The following is a 22,834-nucleotide window of genomic DNA, read 5'->3' on the forward strand; positions in this document are numbered from 1 at the left end:
TAGCAGAATATGGAATCTGTGGGTTCAGGAGGGTAATACGGAACGCTGTGCTGGATCCCATCGGTCTCGTAACACTAGCAGTCGAGATGACAGGCATCTCATCCGCATAGCTGTAACGGATCGTGCAGCCACGTCTCGATCCCTGAGTCAACAGATGGGGACAACAACCATCTGCACGAACAGTTCGACGATGTTTGCAGCAGTATGGACTATCAGCTCGGAGACCATGGCTGCGGTTACCCTTGACGCTGCATCACACACAGGAGCGACTGCGATGGTGTACTCAACGACGTACCTGGGTGCACAAATGGCAAGACGTCATTTTTTCGGGTGAATCCAGGTTCTGTTTACAGCGTCATGATGGTCGCATCCGTGTTTGGCGACATCGCGGTGAACGCACATTGGAAGCGTGTATTCGTCATGGTCATACTGGCGTCACCTGGAGTGATGGTATGGGGTGCAATTGGTTACACATCTCGGTCATCTCTTGTTCGCATTGACGGCACTTTGAACAGTGAACGTTACATTTCAGATGTGTTACGACCCGTGGCTCTACCCTTCATTCGATCCCTGCGAAACCCTACATTTCAGAAGGATAATGCACGACCGCAAGTTGCACGTCCTGTACGGGCCTTTCTGGATACAGAAAATGTTCGACTGCTGCCCTGGCCAGCACATTCTCCAGATCTCTCACCAACTGAAAACGTCTGGTCAATGGTGGCCGAGCAACTGGCTCGTCACAATACGCCAGTCACTACTCTTGAACTGTGGTATCGTGTCGAAGCTGCATGGGCAGCTGTACCTGTACACGCCATCCAAGCTCTGTTTGACTCAAAGCCCAGGCGTATCAAGGCCGTTACTACGGCCAGAGGTGGTTGTTCTGGGTACTGATTTCTCAGGATCTATGCACCCAAATTGCGTGAAAATGTAATCACATGTCAGTTCTAGTATAATATATTTGTCCAATGAATACCCGTTTATCATCTGCATTTCTTCTTGGTGTAGCAATTTTAATGGCCAGTAGCGTACATTTTATGTCCTTCAAGCTTCGTCAGTCATGAATTTCTTAACAATGTCTACTTCTTGGACACCAATTTTGACGTTAAATTTCTCGCTATTCTAATTTCTGCTACTTGTTATTACTTTCGTCTTTTTGCTGTTTACCGTCAGTCCGCATTCTGTACTCATTACTCTCTTTATTTCATTCAACAGATCCTGTGATTTTTCTTCATTTTCACTCAGTATAGTAATATCGTCAACGAATCTTAGCATTGATAACCTTTCACCCTGAGCTTTAATCCCTCTCTTGAACCTTTCTTATATTTTCGTCATTACTTCTTTGATGTATAGATACAATATTAGGGGCGAAATACCCTTTTTAATCCGAACACTTCGTTCCTGGTCTTCCAGTTTCTCTGTTCCCTGTTGGTTCTTTTACATAGTGTACATTACCCGTCTTTCCTTACAGCGTACTCCTATTTTTCTCAGAATTTTGAACGTCTCGCGTCAGTTAACACTGTCGAACGATTTTTCCAGATCGACAAATCCCATGAACGTGCCTCGATTTTTCTTCATTCTTGCTTCCTTTATGAAGCGCAATGCCAGAACTGCCTCTCTGGTGCCTTTACCTTTCATAAAGCCAAACTGATTATCACCAATCAGATTCCGAGATTTTTCGTTCTGCTGTATATTATTATTGTTAGCAACTTGGATGCATCAGCTATAAAGCTGACTGGCTCCTAATTCTCGCTCTTATCTGCCATTGATATCTACGGTTTGTGTGGTTGATATTTTTTCGAAAATCTGATTGTATGTCCTCAGTCTCGTAGATTCTTCATATCAGCTTGGCTAGTTCTCTTGTCGCCACTGTCCCCAATGATTTTAGAAATATCCGGGGGATATTATCAACTCCTTTTGCCTCATCTATCGCAATTCTTCTAAAGGTCTGTTAAACTCTAACATGGGATCTCAGTACAACTTCTTATGCGTAAGACGTGTGTGTTCTCATTTAACACCAAGATTACGTCACTAACATGTCACATGTAGCCAGACAGTTCAAGGAAAACAACTTTCTTCTTAGCACAAAGCCTTTCCTATAGACGTGAGAAGCGGAAGCTGGGCCCAATGAGCCGTTGACATCGAGATATTTAGAAGCTGAGTACAAGCTCGGACTGAACAAGAAGTTTAAGTAAGTCGCTCTGTTGTTTCCAAAGGAATCACCGCATCATTCGCCTTTAGCTACTTATGAAAACTATGAAAAAGGGAAATTTAGAAGGCTGGACGGGGAATTGGATTTCTCTGCTTCCGAATATGCATCAAGTGTCTTAACCATTGCGCCACCTTGCCCTCTTATTAAGTAAACATATAAGGCGAGCAAAGCTTTCAATTGTCGTAGAAGCAGCTATGTTCTCCTCTCAAAAGAAAAGTTGCGACCCTATGGGTTAAGAGCACTGCAAGAGGTGCACTTCCTGTAAAGCGGTTGACGCGTGCTAACACGCAGTGCATGACATTTTTACAGAAGAAAACCTCGCTACAGGGAGGTGGCTTGGTAATTGTTAGCGCCTCTTTGGAACAATCTTGCGGAATCGAGCAAGTCAACATGTAAAACGAATAAGTGCTGTTTATTATTGCATATGCAGTAAATGAAAAACATCTTCTCCATCAGCTAAGTCAAGAAATCATTAAGTATATCTCATATTCGGAACAAGGATTACTACAGGTTTTAAAACATTTCGTGAGAGTATCCCGCTCACCGCTTTCTAGCTGGACTATGTCCTCGATCTACATCTACATCTACATTTATACTCCGCAAGCCACCCAACGGTGTGTGGCGGAGGGCACTTTACGTGCCACTGTCATTACCTCCCTTTCCTGTTCCAGTCGCGTATGGTTCGCGGGAAGAACGACTGTCTGAAAGCCTCCGTGCGCGCTCGAATCTCTCTAATTTTACAATCGTGGTCTCCTCGGGAGGTTTAAGTAGGGGGAAGCAATATATTCGATACCTCATCCAGAAACGCACCCTCTCGAAACCTGGACAGCAAGCTACACCGCGATGCAGAGCGCCTCTCTTGCAGAGTCTGCCACTTGAGTTTGCTAAACATCTCCGTATCGCTATCACACTTACCAAATAACCCTGAGACGAAACGCGCCGCCCTTCTTTGGATCTTCTCTATCTCCTCTGTCAACCCGACCTGGTACGGATCCCACACTGATGAACAATACTCAAGTATAGGTCGAACGAGTGTTCTGTAAGCCACCTCCTTTGTTCATGGACTACATTTTCTAAGGACTCTCCCAATGAATCTCAACCTGGTACCCGCCTTACCAACAATTAATTTTATATGATCATTCCACTTCAAATCGTTCCGTACGCATACTCCCAGATATTTTACAGAAGTAACTGCTACCAGTGTTTGTTCCGCTATCATATAATCATACAATAAAGGATCCTTCTTTCTATGTATTCGCAATACATTACATTTGTCTATGTTAAGGGACAGCTGCCACTCCCTGCACCAAGTGCCTATCCGCTGCAGATCTTCCTGCATTTCGCTACAATTTTCTAATGCTGCAACTTTTCTGTATACTACAGCATCATCCGCGAAAAGCCGCATGGAGCTTCCGACACTATCTACTAGGTCATTTGTATATATTGTGAAAAGCAATGGTCCCATAACACTCCCTTGTGGCACGCCAGAGGTTACTTTAACGTCTGTAGACGTCTCTCCATTGAGAACAACATGCTGTGTTCTGTTTGCTAAAAACTCTTCAATCCAGCGACACAGCTGGTCTGATATTCCGTAGGCTCTTACTTTGTTTAGCAGGCGACAGTGCGGAACTGTATCGAACGCCTTCCGGAAGTCAAGGAAAATAGCATCTACCTGGGAGCCTGTATCTAATATTTTCTGGGTCTCATGAACAAATAAAGCGAGTTGGGTCTCACACGATCGCTGTTTCCGGAATCCATGTTGATTCCTACAGAGTAGATCCTGGGTTTCCAAAAACGACATGATCGCGAGCAAAAAACATGTTCTAAAATTCTACAACAGATCGACGTCAGAGATATAGGTCTATAGTTTTGTGCATCTGCTCGACGACCCTTCTTGAAGACTGGGACTACCTGTGCTCTTTTCCAATCATTTGGAACCTTCCGTTCCTCTAGAGACTTGCGGTACACGGCTGTTAAAAGGGGGGCAAGTTCTTTCACGTACTCTGTGTAGAATCGAACTGGTATCCCGTCAGGTCCAGTGGACTTTCCTCTGTTGAGTGATTCCAGTTGCTTTTCTATTCCTTGGACACTTATTTCGATGTCAGCCATTTTTTCGTTTGTGCGAGGATTTAGAGAAGAACTGCAGTGCGGTCTTCCTCTGTGAAATAGCTTTGGAAAAAGGTGTTTAGTATTTCAGCTTTACGCGTGTCATCCTCTGTTTCAATGCCATCATCATCCCGGAGTGCCTGGATATGCTGTTTCGAGCCACTTGCTGATTTAACGTAAGACCAGAACTTCCTAGGATTTTCTGTCAAGTCGGTACATACAATTTTACTTTCGAATTCACTGAACGCTTCACGTATAGCCCTCCTTACGCTAACTTTGACATCGTTTAGCTTCTGTTTGTCTGAGAGGTTTTGGCTGCGTTTAAACTTGGAGTGAAGGTCTCTTTGCTTTCACAGTAGTTTCCTAACTTTGTTGTTGAACCACGGTGGGTTTTTCCCGTCCCGCACAGTTTTACTCCGCACGTACCTGTCTAAAACGCATTTTACGATTGCCTTGAACTTTTTCCATAAACACTCAACATTGTCAGTGTCGGAACAGAAATTTTCGTTTTGATCTGTTAGGTAGTCTGAAATCTGTCTTATATTACTTTTGCTAAGCAGATAAACCTTCCTACCCTTTTTTATATTCCTATTAACTTCCAACTGACGAAAGAATAATTCTTATGGGCAACATTTACAGTTGCCGTCAAACAGGGAATATGTGCAACACTTTGATGTTTGTGAGAAAGACGCTAACGGCTTTAATTACTCAATCTACAGATGTGGCGATGACGTACCTACATACCAGACGTTCTAAAAGTTTTGATATGTGCTGAAGCACATCCAGTTGAAAATGGCTTAAGTTCGAAATTACAAGTGTGGATTTCGTAAACAAACAATTTTATCGGTCAAAGAAAAGATTAATGTCATTAAAAAAGCCTTGTTGTTGTTGTTGTTGTGGTCTTCAGTCCTGAGACTGGTTTGATGCAGCTCTCCATGCTACTCTATCCTGTGCAAGCTTCTTCATTTCCCAGTACATACTGCAACCTACATCCTTCTGAATATGTTTAGTGTATTCATCTCTTGGTCTCCATGTACGATTTTTACCCTCCACGCTGCCCTCCAATACTAAATTGGTGATCCCTTGATGCCTCAGAACATGTCCTACCAACCGATCCCTTCTTCTAGTCAAGTTGTGTCACAAAGTCCTCTTCTCCCCAATCCTATTCAATACCTCCTCATTAGTTATATGATCTCCCCATCTAATCTTCAGCATTCTTCTTTAGCACCACATTTCGAAAGCTTCGATTCTCTTCTTGTCCAAACTAGTTATCGTCCATGTTTCACTTCCATACATGGCTACACTCCATACAAATACTTTCAGATCCGACTTCCTGACACTTAAATCTATATTCGATGTTAACAAATTTCTCTTCTTCAGAAACGCTTTCCTTCCCATTGCCAGTCTACATTTTATATCCTCTCTACTTCGACCATCATCAGTTATTTTGCTCCCCAAATAGCAAAACTCCTTTACTACTGTAAGTGTCTCATTTCCTAATCTAATTCCCTCAGCATCACCCGACTTAATAGACTACATTCCATTATCCTTGTTTTGCTTTTGATGTTCATTTTATATCCTCCTTTCATGACACTGTCCATTCCATTCAAATGCTCTTCCAAGTCCTTTGCTGTCTCTGACAGAATTACAATGTCATCGGCTAACCTCAAAATTTTTATTTCTTCTCCATGGATTTTAATACCTACTCCGAAATTTTCTTTTGTTTCCTTCACTGCTTGCTGAATATACAGACTGAATAACATCGGGGATAGACTACAGCCCTGTCTCACTCCCTTCCCAACCACTGCTTCTCTTTCATGCCCCTCGACTCTTATAACTGCCATCTGGTTTCTGTACAAACTGTAAATAGCCCTTCGCTCCCTGTATTTTACCCCAGCCACTTTCAGAATTTGAAAGAGAGTATTCCAGTCAACATCGTCAAAAGCTTTCTCTAAGTCTACAAATGCTAGAAATGTAGGTTTCCCTTTCCTTAATCTAGCTTCTAAGGTAAATCGTAGGGTCAGTATTGCCTCACGTGTTTCATTATTTCTACGGAATCCAAACTGATCTTCCCCGAGGTCAGCTTCTACCAGTTTTTCCATTCGTCTGTAGAGAATACGCGTTAGTATTGTGCATCCGTGACTTATTAAACTGATAGTTCTGTAATTTTCACATCTGTCAGCACCTGCTTTATTTGGGATTGGAATTATTATATTCTTCTTGAAGTCTGAGGGTATTTCGCCTGTCTCATACGTCTTGCTCACCAGATGGTAGAGTTTTGTGAGGACTGGCTCTTCCAAGGCCGTCAGTAGTTCTAATGGAATGTTGTCTACTCCCGGGGCCTTGTTTCGACTCAGGTCTTTCAGTGCTGTGTCAAACTCTTCATGCAGTATCGTATCTCCCATTTCATCTTCATCTACATCCTCTTCCATTTCCATAATATTGTCCGCAAGTACATTGCCCTTGTATAGACCCTCTATATACTCCCTATACCTTTCTGCTTTCCCTTCTTTGCTTAGAACTGGGTTTCCATCTGAGCTCTTGATATTCATGCAAGTGGTTCTCTTTTCTCTAAAGGTCTCTTTAATTTTCGTGTAGGCAGTATCTATCTTACCCCTAGTGAGATAAGCCTCTACATCCTTACATGTTTCCTCTAGCCATCCCTGCTTAGCCATTTTGCACTTCCTGTTGATCTCATTTTTGAGACGTTTCTATTCCGTTTTGCCTGCTTCATTTACTGCACTTTTATATTTTCTCCTTTCATCAATTGAATTCAATATTTATTCTGTTACCTAAGGATTTCTACTAGCCCTCGTCTTTTTACCTACTAGGTCCTCTTCTGCCTTCACTACTTCATCCCTCAAAGCTACCCATTCTTCTTCTACAGTATTTCTTTCCCCCATTCCTGTCAATTGTTCCCTTATGCTCTCCCTGAAACTCTGTACAACCTCTGGTTTAGTTAGTTTATCCATGTCCCATCTCCTTAAATTCCCACTTTTTTGCAGTTTCTTCAGTTTTAGTCTACAGTACATAACCAATAGATTGTGATCAGAGTCCACATCTGCCCCTGGAAATGTCTTTCAATTTAAAACCTGGTTCCTAAATCTCTTACCATTATGTAATCTATCTGAAACCTGTCAGTATCTCCAGGCTTCTTCCATGTATACAACCTTCTTTTATGATTCTTGAACCAAGTGTTAGCTATGATTAAGTTGTGCTCTGTGTAAAATTCTATCAGGCGGCTTCCTCTTTCGTTTCTTAGCCCCAATCCATATTCACCTACTACGTTTCTTTCTCTCCCTTTTCCTACTACCGAATTCCAGTCACCCATGACTATTAAATTTTCGTCTCCCTTCACTACCTGAATAATTTCTTTTATTTCATCATACATTTCTTCAATTTCTTCGTCATCTGCAGAGCTAGTTGGCATATAAACTTGTACTACTGTAGCAGGCGTGGGCTTCGTGTCTATTTTGGCCACAATAATGCGTTCACTATGCTGTTTGTAGTAGCTTACTCGCACTGCTATTTTTTTAATTCATTATTAAACCGACTCATGCATTACCCTTATTTGCTTTTGTATTTATAACCCTGTATTCACCTGACCAAAAGTCTTGATCCTCCTGCCAGCGAACTTCACTAATTCCTACTATATCTAACTTTAACCTATCCATTTCCCTTTTTAAATTGTCTAACCTACCTTCCCGATTAAGGGATCTGACATTCCACGCTCCGATCCGTAGAACGCGTTTTCTTTCTCCTGATAACAACGTCCTCCTGAGTAGTCCCCGCCCAGAGATTCGAATGGGGGACTATTTTACCTCCGGAATACTTTACCCAAGAGGACGCCATTATCATTTAACCATACAGTAAAGCTGCATACCCTCGGGAAAAATTACGGCCGTAGTTTCCCCTTGCTTTCAGCCGTTCGCAGTACCAGCACAGCAAGGCCGTTTTGGTTAGTGTTACATGGCCAGATCAGTCAATCATCCGGACTGTTGCCCCTGAAACTACTGAAAAGGCTGCTCCCCCTCTTCAGGAACCACACGTTTGTCTGGCCTCTCAACAAATACCCCCCCGTTGTGGTTGCACCTACGGTACGGCTATCTGTATCGCTGAGGCACGCAAGCCTCCCCACCAGCGGCAAGGTCCATGTTCCTTGGGGGGAGGGGGTGGGGGGAAGCCTTCTGTTATTGTAATAAAGCTAGGTGTAATGTCTATGAAATTCATATTATTCGGCGTTACTGGACTCGTTACTGTGTACAAATGTACTCAAAGCACCTGAAAGAGAAGCGAAAAGAGTTGCCTTGATAGGGTCTTCCATCTTTGATAAGAATGGTGTTATGACTTGAGAGTATTGCAAACAGTCGACGTCTAGTTTAAAAGTTGCTGAGAAATAATCCTACTCTGCTGAAAGCGGGTGAATGAATTTCGCCCTATGAACAACAATAATTCTGTATGTATTCAGGACAATTGCTATAGCAGCCACGGCTTACATGTATGAAGTTTTTTCACGAGAAATTGAAACGTCCCCTTAGAAAAATTGTACATGACTGTGCTTAAACTGACACACAATATTTTTGGCGCAACGCGATCTGAATTTCAGTAATCCCTACAAAAGAATGGCCCTGACTAACATTAACCTATACGTTTCACAAATCACTTACCTCACAAATATCTTCGTTACTCGAACTACTGCAATACAGCGAGCGCCACTACTGCCAGCTAAATAAAAGATTCAAACTACTGAAGGCACTAACTACTAATAGGCATAGTTAACAAATGAAAGATTCTGATAGAGAACAAACAATGTATTTATCTCAATAGTGTTCAAAAGTCATAATGTATATAGCAGTTCATGACATCCAGTCTTACAAATTTAAAACTCCGCCATCTCTCTCCCCACATCCACCACTGCTGGTGGCTCACCTCCAACTGCGCAACGCTACGCGCTGTTCACATCCAGCTGCCGAACACTACAATGGCAGACAACAATGCAAACCAACCACAGACTGCACACAGCACAGCCAGTGATTTTCATACAGAGCTCTACGAGGCGTTACCAATATAAAAACCTAAACAGTCTACTTACATAGCCCCCATGCTCCCCACAAAAAATTTTACAAATTGTTTTGGGCAGTGGCCAATAATGATTTGATAAAATTTTTCATAATTACAATAACAAAGATATCAAATGCACACACTTATTGATAGAATGTTGGTCAAAAGCTAAAGTTTTCTCACAGTCCATAAAGACAGTCCTGATCATTCATCACAGTAAAACTGTCGTTTCTTTTCTCAAAGTCTGAGCAGTAAAAGAGAATGCACACGGAAGTAATGGATTTCCATGCAGTCTTGAAGAAGTAGTGTTGTCCTTCCAACGGAAAGACAGTGCTGACTCTTGACATGCAGACAGGTAATGGGCCACAACAGAGCAAACCCACTGCAGAGTCAGTCAAAGTTGAAGAATATTGGTAGGTAGGTCATCACAGAACAGACCACTGTAGTCTTGTTAGAGATTACGGTATTGGTGGGCCACCAGAGGTGCAGACCCACTGCAGTCCTTGTAGAAATAATAGTACTGGTGAGTCAGCAAAGGTGTAGACCCACTGTAGTCCTTGTAGAAATAATGGTATTGGTGGGTCGTCAAAGATGCAGACCCACTGTAGTCCTTGTAGAGATGGCCAGCAGCCATCTGTTGTGACTGTGCAGGTGCACAATCACCATTGAAGAGTCTTGCAGATAATGTAGCAAGTCCATAAACCACCACTTGTGCACTCACAAAGTTCCTTTTTTTTTTAATTGTCCTTTGAGCCAGTAATGCTGTTATCCAGTCCCTTGCTGAATTATTAACACACGTGCAAACACTGAACAGTCCCTACTTCTCACATATTGTCCATATACTATGACCAACAGAAATGTGTGCAGTGAAATGAATGCTTACAAGTTACTTAATTTGATGAACTGGTGTCAATTACAATTTTATAACATAAGAATACAATAACAAAGGTACAAAATACATCATTAAAGAACATAACAATACAGATAACATTTGTGGTAATACAGGCTTTACAAAAGAATAGAAATAGACATGTACATCAGTGTTCCAAGAATTATGACATAAGTACATACTTAAAGATCAGAATAACTTTTGAAATGTCAACTTGACACATGAGCATTAAAACAAAACAGAATAAATAATGTCTAAGCATATTTACAAGGTAAATAACATATTATTAATGCCAATTATATTTGAGGATAACAGTATTCCTCATCATAGTGAATGTAGCTTAGTATTAGAAGAAGAAAAAATTCTATGAAACTACACAGATACAGGAAGAAAACAAATACACAAGGGTACACAAACATATAGCGGAATAATACAAAATGAAAGGACAGGGTTTGTTTTACTGCAGTATTTTGCAAAAAAAACTTTCTTTACTTCTTGGAGATCTCCCTTCATTCATCATTAGTCCCACAAATTCCTATCTATACCTGCTTTCTGTATTCTATTCATATTTCTTTCAAAATAATTATTTCTCTGCGTACAATACTCATTTTGGCCCAAATCTTTTTCGTATGACTTCTCAATGCATTCTTTCCCTATTGTCCATAGTCAGTTTCTTATATAGTCTACCCCCTCTTAACCTAACTTAAATCTACTGAGCTCAGATGCATAAACTAAGGGACGAGGCAATGCAGCAGCACAAAACAATTAATACAAACAGCAATGACAAAAAAATGGAAATTGGTGAAGCAAGCAGCATTATAGAAATTAGCAAAGCAATTGCAATATTAAAACTAATATAAGGCAATGTGCAGCAAACAATAAAAATAAATCAGTAGTAAAACTGGCTTAACAGAGTAATACAAAGTTAAATTTAGCAGCACTATGCCTGGCAAACAGCAGCAGCAAATGTAGTAACTTATATCTAAACATGACAAAGCTCAAGCAGAAAAAATATTACAGTAAAAATGGCCATATTTAATACCTATGTCACATCTTAACACTAGGGTGATGCATCACCTTAACTTACACTACTAAATAAGTCACCCAGTCATTGACAAAAATTATGTATGCAATTCCTGTGAAGGGAAATGTCATTTTGTGCTTCCTCGTTTTTTTGAAGTAGATTATAAAATGGTTATTTACTGGATCTGTAGGCATAAAATATCTATATTAGTACATCTATTAAATTTTATTTTAACCAATGCTGCAGTGCAGCTAGAAACTAGATATTAAACAAAATAGGCAAAGCAAGGCGTGAAACGTCATTCACTAGCCATATGGCATTTCATAATGCAGTAAACAATCTTTCAACTAGCAAGGCAATAGATGTAAAATGTTTCTCGTCATTTCATTAGGCATTTTAGTAAACATCATAAATTACGAGCTCCACAGTGTAATCATATATTTTCAAGTTTGAGCGTGTCGTATTTGCGATGCTTTCTACAAAGAAATGTCAATAGGGAGGATAATGGCCTCCTTTTTTCTCTCCCCCTGTGCCTCTGAAAGGCACACACTAATGGCTTCTTTCCAGGCGACTGTCGCGCAGCTGGGTGCCCACGACTCGTTACGTGAAAGTGGTCACTTAACTTTCTTACTGAAATATTTGCGACAGCAGTTTGCGGTACAGTGACAGTCTCATATAAAAAATTTCACAGGTCGAGAATTTGCATTGCAAATGTGTAGAAACAAAATCCTATGAATATAACCATGTTCAAAAAGTTTTCGTCGGCATTGTGATACATTCGCGCATTTGCACACATTTCATAACTCTTAAAGTACGATTCTTGGTTTCCAACATCCTTTTTCACAAACCAAAGTCCCTAACTACTATTCATTATTCTTATGCATACAAACACGTAATCACATTCCTCATATAGCATCAGCTTATTGATCATAAACATACCTCAACAGCATAATACACATTGTCATCGTAATAATAACATCACAAAAACTCAGTCAAATCTTAAAATCGTCGTAGCTTTCTGCAATAATTTCAAACCATAAAAAAAATATTCTCTGCTCATTTCAATAGTATCATCTACCTCGAACATACTTTAAAAATCATGATCTCATACGAAATACATCATTCAAAGCCCTCATGGTATCACAATGGTTCTGAAAAAATATGAAGAGTTCACAAAGTACAGACAAAATACAGTTTCATAAGTGTGAAGTTATCCAACTGTGTAATTGCGTATACATGTCACTGATGTAGTAAAAAAAAATGTTTGTCTCTCTCAGTTAAATGATCAGATAGCTGTGTAATTTATGTGTTAGAGAAATATGGTACCAATGTGTAAAGTTGTATAAGCAAATACCACATTAGCTAGGGCTCCTTGTGCTTGCCAAACACATGGTACTCAAAGTAAGCATGTACCCCCCTGAGGATTAATGTAACCATACCCTCAGGTGTTACAGATTACAGCAATGGAATGAAATGTATCATGGAAAACCTTTGTATCATTGTACTTCAAATATCTTTAAAATTAAATGTTTTAAGTACAAAATTAATCAAACAAATACGTGTCCTGTAGCGCCAAATGTGCGTCTTGTTGTAAGATAATCTCTGTGGAAGTGTCGTAGTTATCATCCTCCGAAAGCTAAGTTCTTCAGAAGTCAATGTACTTACCTCATAATAAACAAAGGTGAAATGCTTTGCGTATAGATATCTTAGTTATTACGCTTATTGCCGTGATGAAGAAAGTACTGTGCTGTAACGTATTGTTGTGGTACAGAAAAGGCTGTCTCATTGTAGCTATACCACAAAAGTAACTACTAAAACATGTTTTGCTTTCCAGAATAATTCAGAAAAACTGTACAGATATAAAACAGATACAGTGCAAAAGCAATGATATAAATTGTGTCACTCATTAGTAGTGTCGTGATATAATCGTGTAGTTGTCAAATAAACTAACCACTGTGTCATCTGGTATCTCACAGAAAGTACTTTAAATCCAAAATGTATTTTCAAGTAAACCAGAATGTTGCATTAAAATCTCATTAGCAGTACTGGCAAATGTTCTAAGTATGTGAGCCTTATAGTCGTTATGTAATCGTGCAACTAACAAGCAAGAATGTACACACACAATAACACTGTGTTGTCTGTTCACAATAACAATGCATTCGTAATTTCTGTTTAAATAAGATCTCTTGGTTCTTGACTGGATATTTAACTTCAAACATTGTTGCATGGTAACAGTTCCTAAGTCTGACAATGCATACTAGAAATGTGAAGTGAAAAGTCTTACGGCAAAGACAAAGTTAAAAAGCAGATTATCTTTCAATAAACGGTTTTACATGTGAAATGTGGTGCAATCCTTTACTCTTCCTAGTACGCAGAGTTTCCACTTCAATGCAATTGTCATGCGGTATATGTCAGTAAAGAATACTGGAATTTTTCTCGAGGTTAGCGTCTATGTTATTTTTCTCTGAGCCAGCCGGCGCACGCGGCTGCCTGCGGTGCGAGTCATTGTCTGTCTCTTTGTTGGCGCACGTCGTTATTAGGATTAGGAGACCTAACTTTTGCAAATTCACCTTGTCGAGAAGGCCCTGCCCTGTTTGAAGCTCGCCAGTTCTGATGGAATTCAGGTCTGTCGTTTTGTCGGTAGTTTACATAGTTTCTTGTTTGTCAGTCATGTGGTGGAGAATTTCTCCCAGAATCGTAACTGCGCACTGAACTGTTGCATCTGAAGTTATTCTGTCTCCCTTGATAATAATTATTTTTGTTCCCATATTGTCTGTTTCTATGGTAATCTCTGCTATATTCATTACTACGGAAATGCGATATTTCTCTGTAACTATTATTACTCTGCCAGTGGTTGTCATATGGGTGGTGTCTGTTTTGGTCACGATTTGCGTTGTAAGAATAGACTTGTCGTGTCCAGTTATTATTTATTTCATCGCGGAATCATGATGGATGTGACCTGTAATTGTTGTGTTCCTGTTTTCGCATTCCGCGATTGTCAGTGTCAATTTCCAGTTCTTGTAACAGTCCCTGAAAAGCTTCAATGTCGTCTTTACAACGTCCTGCCAAAATAATATGTCGTAAATTTTCAGGTAATTTGATTAAGCAAATGCGGATGAGTTCAGAGGGGCTGTATGGGTTTGAAAGATACTGATTCTTATGCAACATGTCTTCAAAATATTTCACAAGACTGGAAAATTCAGATTGTTCGAAATGTTTCATCATTATGATGCTATGTTTTACTCGGTCTTGTGTAGCTTGAGACCAATATGCTGAGAGGAAGGCATGATAAAATTCTCCTTCACTGTGACAATCGTGAATAACCGATCGCATTCTTTCAGCTGGTTCATTCTCTAAGTAGCCACACATAAATTCTAATCTGTGCTCCAATGACCAGTTGGGAGGAAAACAATGAGAGAATTGATGGAGCCACGCTTGTGGATGAATGTCGTTACCAGAATTCTTAAATGTTTTGAATTTACGTGTAGTAATGAACAGCTTATAGTCAAAATCATCGTGTCAGCGAGTAGCATATCGGTCATTGTTACATCGTGTTGTCGGTTCCATCTCAAAATTCGGTGCACCTTGCCAATTTCTTTCATAATTTCCGAAACGCCCTGTGTTATTATTTCGTGGCTTTTCCGTATATCTAAGTTCCTCTTCCCGTGTTGGAGCGTGGGTGTCCCCTGAAATATGTAATTTTTGTATTACTTGTGCCAACTGATCTTGTACTCCCCTTATTTCTCTTTTGTATTGCGTATTAATTTGATTCTGATTTTGTTTGAATTTCTTAATTTGTTCATACTCTTCTGTGTCAGTGATGGCTACAGGTCTTGTGTCATTCAGATCATCATCTACCTTTGCAGATAAGTTAGTGAACTGATCCGAAAGCTCGGCTACTTTCTCCAATAGTGTACTTATTTCCTCTGTGTGTTTTTCTGAACCAAGTTTCAGAGTGCCCATTTGTGTTGAAATCGTATCTACTGTGTTCTTTAAGTTTTCCTGAGTTTTTGAAAGTAGCGTAACCGAATCGGTAGATGCAACTGAGTCAATTTTAGCCTACAAGGTCTCATGATTTTCATGAACAATGGTTTGCAGTTCTTTTATGGCTGCTTCGTGATTCTGTAATGCATTTTCATGCCGCGAAAAAATAGGTTGAAAATGCTCACAAATTTGTGTTTTTACGTCATTACAGACTTTTTGACATTTCGATTCAATGTTATGTAACTCAGTAGTTAAATCTTCACGTGTTTGTTCAAGTGTGGTGTCTAACTTTTGAAGCTTTTGCTGTGTTTGTCCCTGATTTTGTTCCATTGTGTCTAACTTTTGAAGATTTTGTTCCATTGTGTCTAACTTTTGAAGATTTTGTCCCATTTGTTTCTGATTTTGTTCAAGCGTTGTGTCTAACTTTTGTAGCCTTTGTCCCATTTGTTGCATTAACTGTAATAACAGTGCACTGGTGTCTGAAACATGTTCCTCAGTGCTTTTCGGCAGTGAATTTGCACCGGCAACATTCACATTTTGACAAGCAGAAAATGTGTCTTGACTTATTTGAGAAAACGGTGAGGACCCAAAACCTGAATCTACAGTATTTGCGAGATTGTGTGCTGTCATTTCGGATTCCTGAGGCGAGCTATTGCCGACCAATCGATCGATAATGCTTCCCTGTTCACTAATTGTTTCACTGTCTACGCCATTATTTGCAGCCCGCTCCATTTCCCTATGCACAATTACCAAATTACTAATTTGAACATTAGTTAATTCATTACACGGTGGCGCTAACACACTGCTTTCGTCTTCACTGTCATTTCTCAGTTTACTTTGGAGCCTAGTATTACGTTTTTCACACGCCATTATTGTCACAATATTTCACACGACAACACAGAAAAGCACAATTTGAAGAGCAAAATAAGAAAACACATTAACACAGCATTGAAAATAATATCTCGTTAATTGCAAGCGCAGCTGCGAAATACTTGGTGCAAATCTACATGCATGCCACAACTGTTTTACTGTACAAGAATGAAAACTACAACTACAAAGGAAATTCTCTCTACAATTACGCGCTAGCAATAAACAAAATCTACACTAATTACACAAACTACAAGAACAAAATCAGAAGATTCCAGTGAGGTATCCTCGGCTAAGGGTCGACATATGAAACGTCCCCTTAGAAAAATTGTACATGACTGTGCTTAAACTGACACACAATATTTTTGGCGCAACGCGATCTGAATTTCAGTAATCCCTACAAAAGAATGGCCCTGACTAACATTAACCTATACGTTTCACAAATCACTTACCTCACAAAAATCTTCGTTACTCGAACTACTATAATACAGCGAGCGCCACTACTGCCAGCTAAATAAAAGATTCAAACTACTGAAGGAACTAACTACTAATAGGCATAGTTAGCAAATGAAAGATGTTGATAGAGAACAAACAATGTATTTATCTCAATAGTGTTCAAAAGTCATAATGTATATAGCAGTTCATGACATCCAGTCTTACAAATTTCAAAACTCCGCCATCTCTCTCCCCACATCCACCACTGCTGGTGGCTCACCTCCAACTGCGCAACGCTACGCGCTGTTCACATCCAGCTGCCCAACACTACAACGGCAGACAACAATGCAAACCAACCACAGACTGCACACAGCACAGCCAGTGATTTTCATACAGAGCGCTACGAGGCGTTACAAATATAAAAACCTAAACAGCCTACTTACAAAATAACAATTAAATTATTATCTTACTTTCGTACAGAGCCACGATATGGTAAGCAAGCAGTTATTAGATAACTGAATACTCGTCTGCGTTTTAATTTTCTCTCAGTTGCACTCAAATCAAAATAAACAGTGTTTCTGCTCAGTACTTAAAAAATTTCACAGATTAAACTGCTTTTTACAACTTGGTACGCACTCATTCGGCGATCACTCTACTTATAGTATGATTCACATTATCAAACGTAATCGGAATAATTTAGCTACAAGGATTCTGATACAACTTTCCATAACAGACCACACCAACACACATTACAATTATTTCTACTGTTGTATAGACAACAATATTCACGGTCTGCAAGCGCGCATGACAAAAACATGGCACTGTCAAATCGTACCGACTTCAAAGAACTCCAGCATAAACATCTTAGAAGAATACTGCAGGCAAAATCCATACTGGTGGCAGCTCCTTGCAATGTTTCAGTATGATCACTTAATCAAACAGTATTCTTTTTACACACTCATTTCTCATATTTTTCTTTTTGTCTATCAATAATAAAGTGACATATATTCTGTCATATGAATGATTCTTTTTGTTTCTTTCAGATTCTGCAACGTTATCTACTTGTACAGCCCTAAACGAGGTGAGTTCATTGATACTACGAAAATATTTTAATGCCTTCAATGGTAGAGAATACATTTACCAGAAGCAGTCTCTAGCCAATAGAAATATTGACCTGTTTTTATTGACTTCGTTATTTTGTCCTGATTTTATGCATAAAGCCTCTGTGAAAATAACGAATTTTAATGAGAGGCTAGCAGAGGAAAGTCTTCCGTATTGTACCTCACGGCAATTAGCTTTTGTGATATTTCAAGATGTCATTGTGGGTCTCACCTACCACCTATGAATATGATATAAATTCTGACAGTGCTAAGAAAATCATAAAACTTGCCAGTCTAATATTGTCACTATTCTAGTATTATGTATGAGTATTATATGATCTACTAGGGAACAGCACGTTTTATAATGTTAAATGTTTTTAAGAGGTGTCGAAGTGAGACGCTGTTCTATGTTTGAATCTGTCAAGCAACATCAAGGATAATTCTATGGACTGAATGATATAGTTTTGAGGGTCACATAATTTATCTTCTTCTTGCATGTGGTTTCATTCGCCTTTATCAACAATTGTGGTTCTTGAGATAGATAGTACGGGGTCTTAGAAATGCAGTACACGCCCAAAATACTGAGAAAAATCTTTTTAACTACTATTCGTTTCATTAGTTCCCACTATCATATTATTTTTTGTATTGGTTCTTTAGTAATGAGTTCCTCATGCTATTCGCGGGCAAGTGCTCTGCCAACTGAGCTACCCAAGCACGACTCACGACCCGTCCTCACAGTTTCAGTTCTGCCAGAAGAGCTTCAGTGAAGTTTGGAAGGTAGGAGACGTGGTACTGCCAGAATTGAAGCTATGAGGACGGATCGTGAGTCGTGCTTGGGTAGCTCAGTTGGCAGAGCACTTGCTCGCGAAAGGCAAAGATCCCGAGTTCGAGTCTCGGTCCGGCACACAGTTTTAACTTGTCAGGAAGTTTCATATCAGCGCACACTCCGTTGCAGAGTGTAAATCTCATTCTATAAATAACATTTTTTGACAGACGCTTAAATTGTCCAGTTCCAACAGTTAAATCAGAATTACCAGAAATACCAAAAAATTATTGAGAAAAATTTCCTACAAACAAAGCCAGAAATTCCTTAAGCCATCAAAAACTCTAAAACAATAACTTAAGTGGTGAAAGCACAATGACAGCAGAATTATTGAAATAAATGAAGCCAAAGCATAAAAACGCTTTTTTACAACATCTGGAAAACGAAACATTTCAGAAGACTAGAAGATGCCATTATCTGCTCACAACATAAAAAGAAAGATCCATAAAATGTCAGCACTTAAAAAGGAATGTCACTTCTACAAGTGGGATACAATAAATTAGAAAAAAATGTGGCATACAGTGTATCATAAACAAATTCTCCTCAACAAAGTTGAAGAATATTTGAAGGAAGGTACTGCTCAATACAGATTTATAACTTAAAATCAATAATTAGCCATAGAATGTTAATCAGCGAATTCATAATATCATTTATTGATTTCAAGAAAATATTTGATTTCGTCAACAGAGAGAAATTAGATAAAATAATGAGATGATTTGAAGTTAAAGCAAAATTAGAAAACTTAATTAATGAAATTGTAGCAAGTACAATATGTAAAGGGAAAACTGTGGGGGAAATATCTCATTCATTTGAAAGAAAAGCTGTTGTTGGATAAGGCGATGGGTTATCAACTGTATTGTTTAACTGTGCTTTAGAAAAAAGTGTATCTGGAATCTGAGCTAAAAATCATGAAATGGAATATTGTGAGAAGGAGATACAATGAAGTGCCTGTAAACTACGTGGGTTTCATAGATGATTTTGCAGTACTTTCAGGAAATACGACAGAGATTGTTACTCAAGTAAATCTTATGGGAACAATAGCCAAGACAACTGGTTTCAGAATTTCAAACGAAAAAACTTCACGAAAAATATAAAAAATACAACAATATTCATAGGCACACAGGTAGACACAATACAGAGAGTTAGGAACTTTAAATAAGTTGGAGAAACCGTACAGCAGCCTGTACTAGAATAATTTGCAACAGATACAAGGCTTAATAAAATGGAAAGAGTATATGTTTGACTAAAAATATCTACAACAAGAGATGCGTGTCTAGAAATACAAAACTAAAACGCCATTCTACCATGGAAAGCCTAGAATATTTATATGCATAGGAATGCTTAACAGTGACTATAAGCTGGATGTAATAGAGATACTTGAATATCAGATAAACAATGGGTGCAATTGGAATTGGAAAGTAATGAGAAGATCCACCAAAATATACGGAAATGTCAGAATTAATGTCTAAGCACGACTGATTCTCTTGAACACCTATTCTGAATGAAGGGAAACAGTTTAACAAAACAAAATTACAGTAATTCTAGAAAACTGAATCAACAACAGCATGAATTACGAAAATAACAAGCGAGCTAGAAATAAACATTAAAGAACAGGAAATAAAAAGAATAAACTTTTTAAGAATGAAGCACTGAAACTGGAAACCTTTCAAGACTGAAGAAATAGGAAATCAGGAACAACATGCATGAGGAGAAGATGAAAGAGTGCTGGAAAAATAGGAAAAAGGAAATGAAGTTGTTACGTGATCCTAATTGATCAATACGAAGATAAAAATTGGAAACAAAATACCCTTAAACGTGAGAAAAGCAAAAAACTAATTCTTATTTAATTCTCTTTTCCTCTCAGTACTCTCACAATTCGATTAACGCCAATTATCTACAGTAGACTAACGACGTTCTTCGTTGACCAAATTTCTGGTTCCATAGCCCTCCAAGTAAATATTACGTCTTAACTTTGGCTCCATAGCTATTCAAATAAATATCCTATCTTAACTTTATGATCTTGCCTATTCGAACAGTTGCCACATAATGATGAGCTGTGTTTACATCCATCTATCCTGCCAGTTCCTTAGATTTCCTGCATACGTTACACAAGAAGCAATGTTTGTACCGAAAGCAACTACAGATGATACATGCACTGCAACATTTCACTGCCATAGTTCTTCCAAGTCATTCTTTGCATATCGTGGCTTCCACTCGTCACAAGGAGCGTATGCATTTTGTATGTTTGGTCCGTACATGCCATATGCATAAATACGCAAACGATCTGACGCGACATGCCTACGCATCTCTGCAGACACAATTTTTTTTCTATTTTTGTAAAATTCATCCCTATCATTGCCTTCGTCCCAATCATTCATCCCCATTACGTTCGGAGGAAGGCAATGACAAACCACCTCCACTATGACCTTGCCTAGTCGGCGGTGCGAATCTCGCGCATCGTTCCCTACGCTCCTCGGAGTACGGGACCTCTTCATCATTCATCAAATACAGAAACCAGGTATTTAACAATTTCCTGTCATACCTTCTGAATGTTTGGAGATTTTTCCACCATGTTTTCCATGTTCTATGCAAACACGTAAGTGTCCCCTGTCATACAGTTTTGATTAGTGAAAAATAAACAACCCCAAAGATATGACGTGTTGTTGTTGCATGAACGCAGAAGCAGCTCATGAAAGGAAACGATTCAGAAAAAAGTACTAAGCATGAAAAGACTTAGTATGTAGCAGCTCCACTGATTTGACTTACAGAAAGAGTGTCTTGTTTGTAGCTTCGAAGTCAACACCCCAGCAGTTCGAGGCAAATCTTTGTCAACGTTGCCATTCGTGTTAGTGAAAACTTGGATAAATCATTAAAGAAATGTCATCCGAAGGTCGAGAGACGAAAACCAACACGCAGTACTCAACAAATAGCCACGATAGCCTCAACAATTTCGTATAACTTTTCATTATTCTTCGCGCCAAATAGGCCTATAGTATTCAGTACACCATCAGAGGCTGATATGCGAGATGGACGATTAGAATTTTTGAAACATTTCGCGCCGTAATAAAAGCTCGAGTTGGATACGAATGGGGCAGGAAGGAAATTATAAGGATTTTTTCATAGGACTTCGGTCTGCAGTGATTTGGAGAAACTTTGGAGGACTAAATACATGAGTGCAATTCCACGGAATCAATCGCAACAGTAACTGGATTTACTATTTATTTACTTCTCCAATAATAGAACATTGGTTCGAGCTCCGATGGCTTATCTCCAGTGGTAATATAAACAATGGAAATGGAAATGAGCGTTTGGCGTCATTGGCCGGGAGGCACCTTACGGGGCAGGTCCGGCCGCCTTGGTGCAGGTCTTATTACATTCGATGCCCTGCGCGCCGGATGATAAAGACAACACCCAGTCCTGAGCGGCGAAAATCCCCGACCCAGCCGGGAATCGAACCCGTGCCCGTATGACGGCAATCCGTCACGCTAACCACTCAGCTGTCGGGGCGGACATATAAACAATGATATAAACAATTATAATTCAAACGCTATGCCACAGTTACACTGTTTCCCATGGTACATTTGTGTCCCCAGTCGTCGATTTCACTTTTTTTTATCAACAATGGACAGAGAAATATCAATGGAAAACATTATCGTAGTTGTGACACTACGTTTGTATTATGTGCATGTTTCGCGACTGAAGATAGACGCAGAGACCGTGAAACATTTACAGTCTCAGTGACCAAATAAATAAACGATGAGAACAAGAACTGTTGCAATTTATTTCGCCCAGTTTAATTTAACTGTCATGGTATTTTCGCCTCTCGTTACGGAGAACATGTTCACAATGAACGAATAGTTAGACGGTGCTTGAACTGTGTTCCTTCCAGGTGTGAGTCAAGTGACTTAATCATCACCCCACATAGAAAAAGTCTAGCGAGTTGCATCCGCGTTTTGGCGAAGTTTTGAACCAGAAGCTTCTGACGTCACAACGGACACAATGGTATTATACATGTTGGCGTCGTGGTGTGATGAGCAATACCCGTTCTACTGACATGCCTTTCCAGAGCGAATATTTATACTGTTGGTGTTTGTAACCTGGATGACGAAACATAGCATCTTCTGTGGTGCGTAAGTACCAACACTATTACGAACCTGACGGCAGTGGCTGAGGTGGCATGGAGATAGACATTGTACTCGTACTTGGAAGGACGTCAGTCGAAATCCCCGTCAAGCCATCCAGATTTAGGTTTTCCATGATTTCTTTAACTCGTTTAATGTGAATGACGCGACGATTCCTTTGGAAGGGCATGGTCGATTTTCTTCTCTAACGTTCG

General features: G+C 39.4%; 1 protein-coding gene across 1 annotated transcript in view; it reads left to right on the forward strand.

Annotated features, from left to right (window-relative positions):
* Positions 1 to 22,834, forward strand: part of LOC126088210 (superoxide dismutase [Cu-Zn]-like) — a 339,884-nt gene that overhangs the window by 139,640 nt on the left and 177,410 nt on the right. The window contains exon 2 of the mRNA XM_049906339.1: positions 17,619 to 17,656. The gene's annotated coding sequence lies outside the window, so the exon portion shown is untranslated. The remainder of the gene's footprint in view (positions 1 to 17,618; positions 17,657 to 22,834) is intronic.

Source organism: Schistocerca cancellata, chromosome 1 (assembly GCF_023864275.1).
Source record: "Schistocerca cancellata isolate TAMUIC-IGC-003103 chromosome 1, iqSchCanc2.1, whole genome shotgun sequence".
NCBI lineage: Eukaryota > Metazoa > Arthropoda > Insecta > Orthoptera > Acrididae > Schistocerca > Schistocerca cancellata.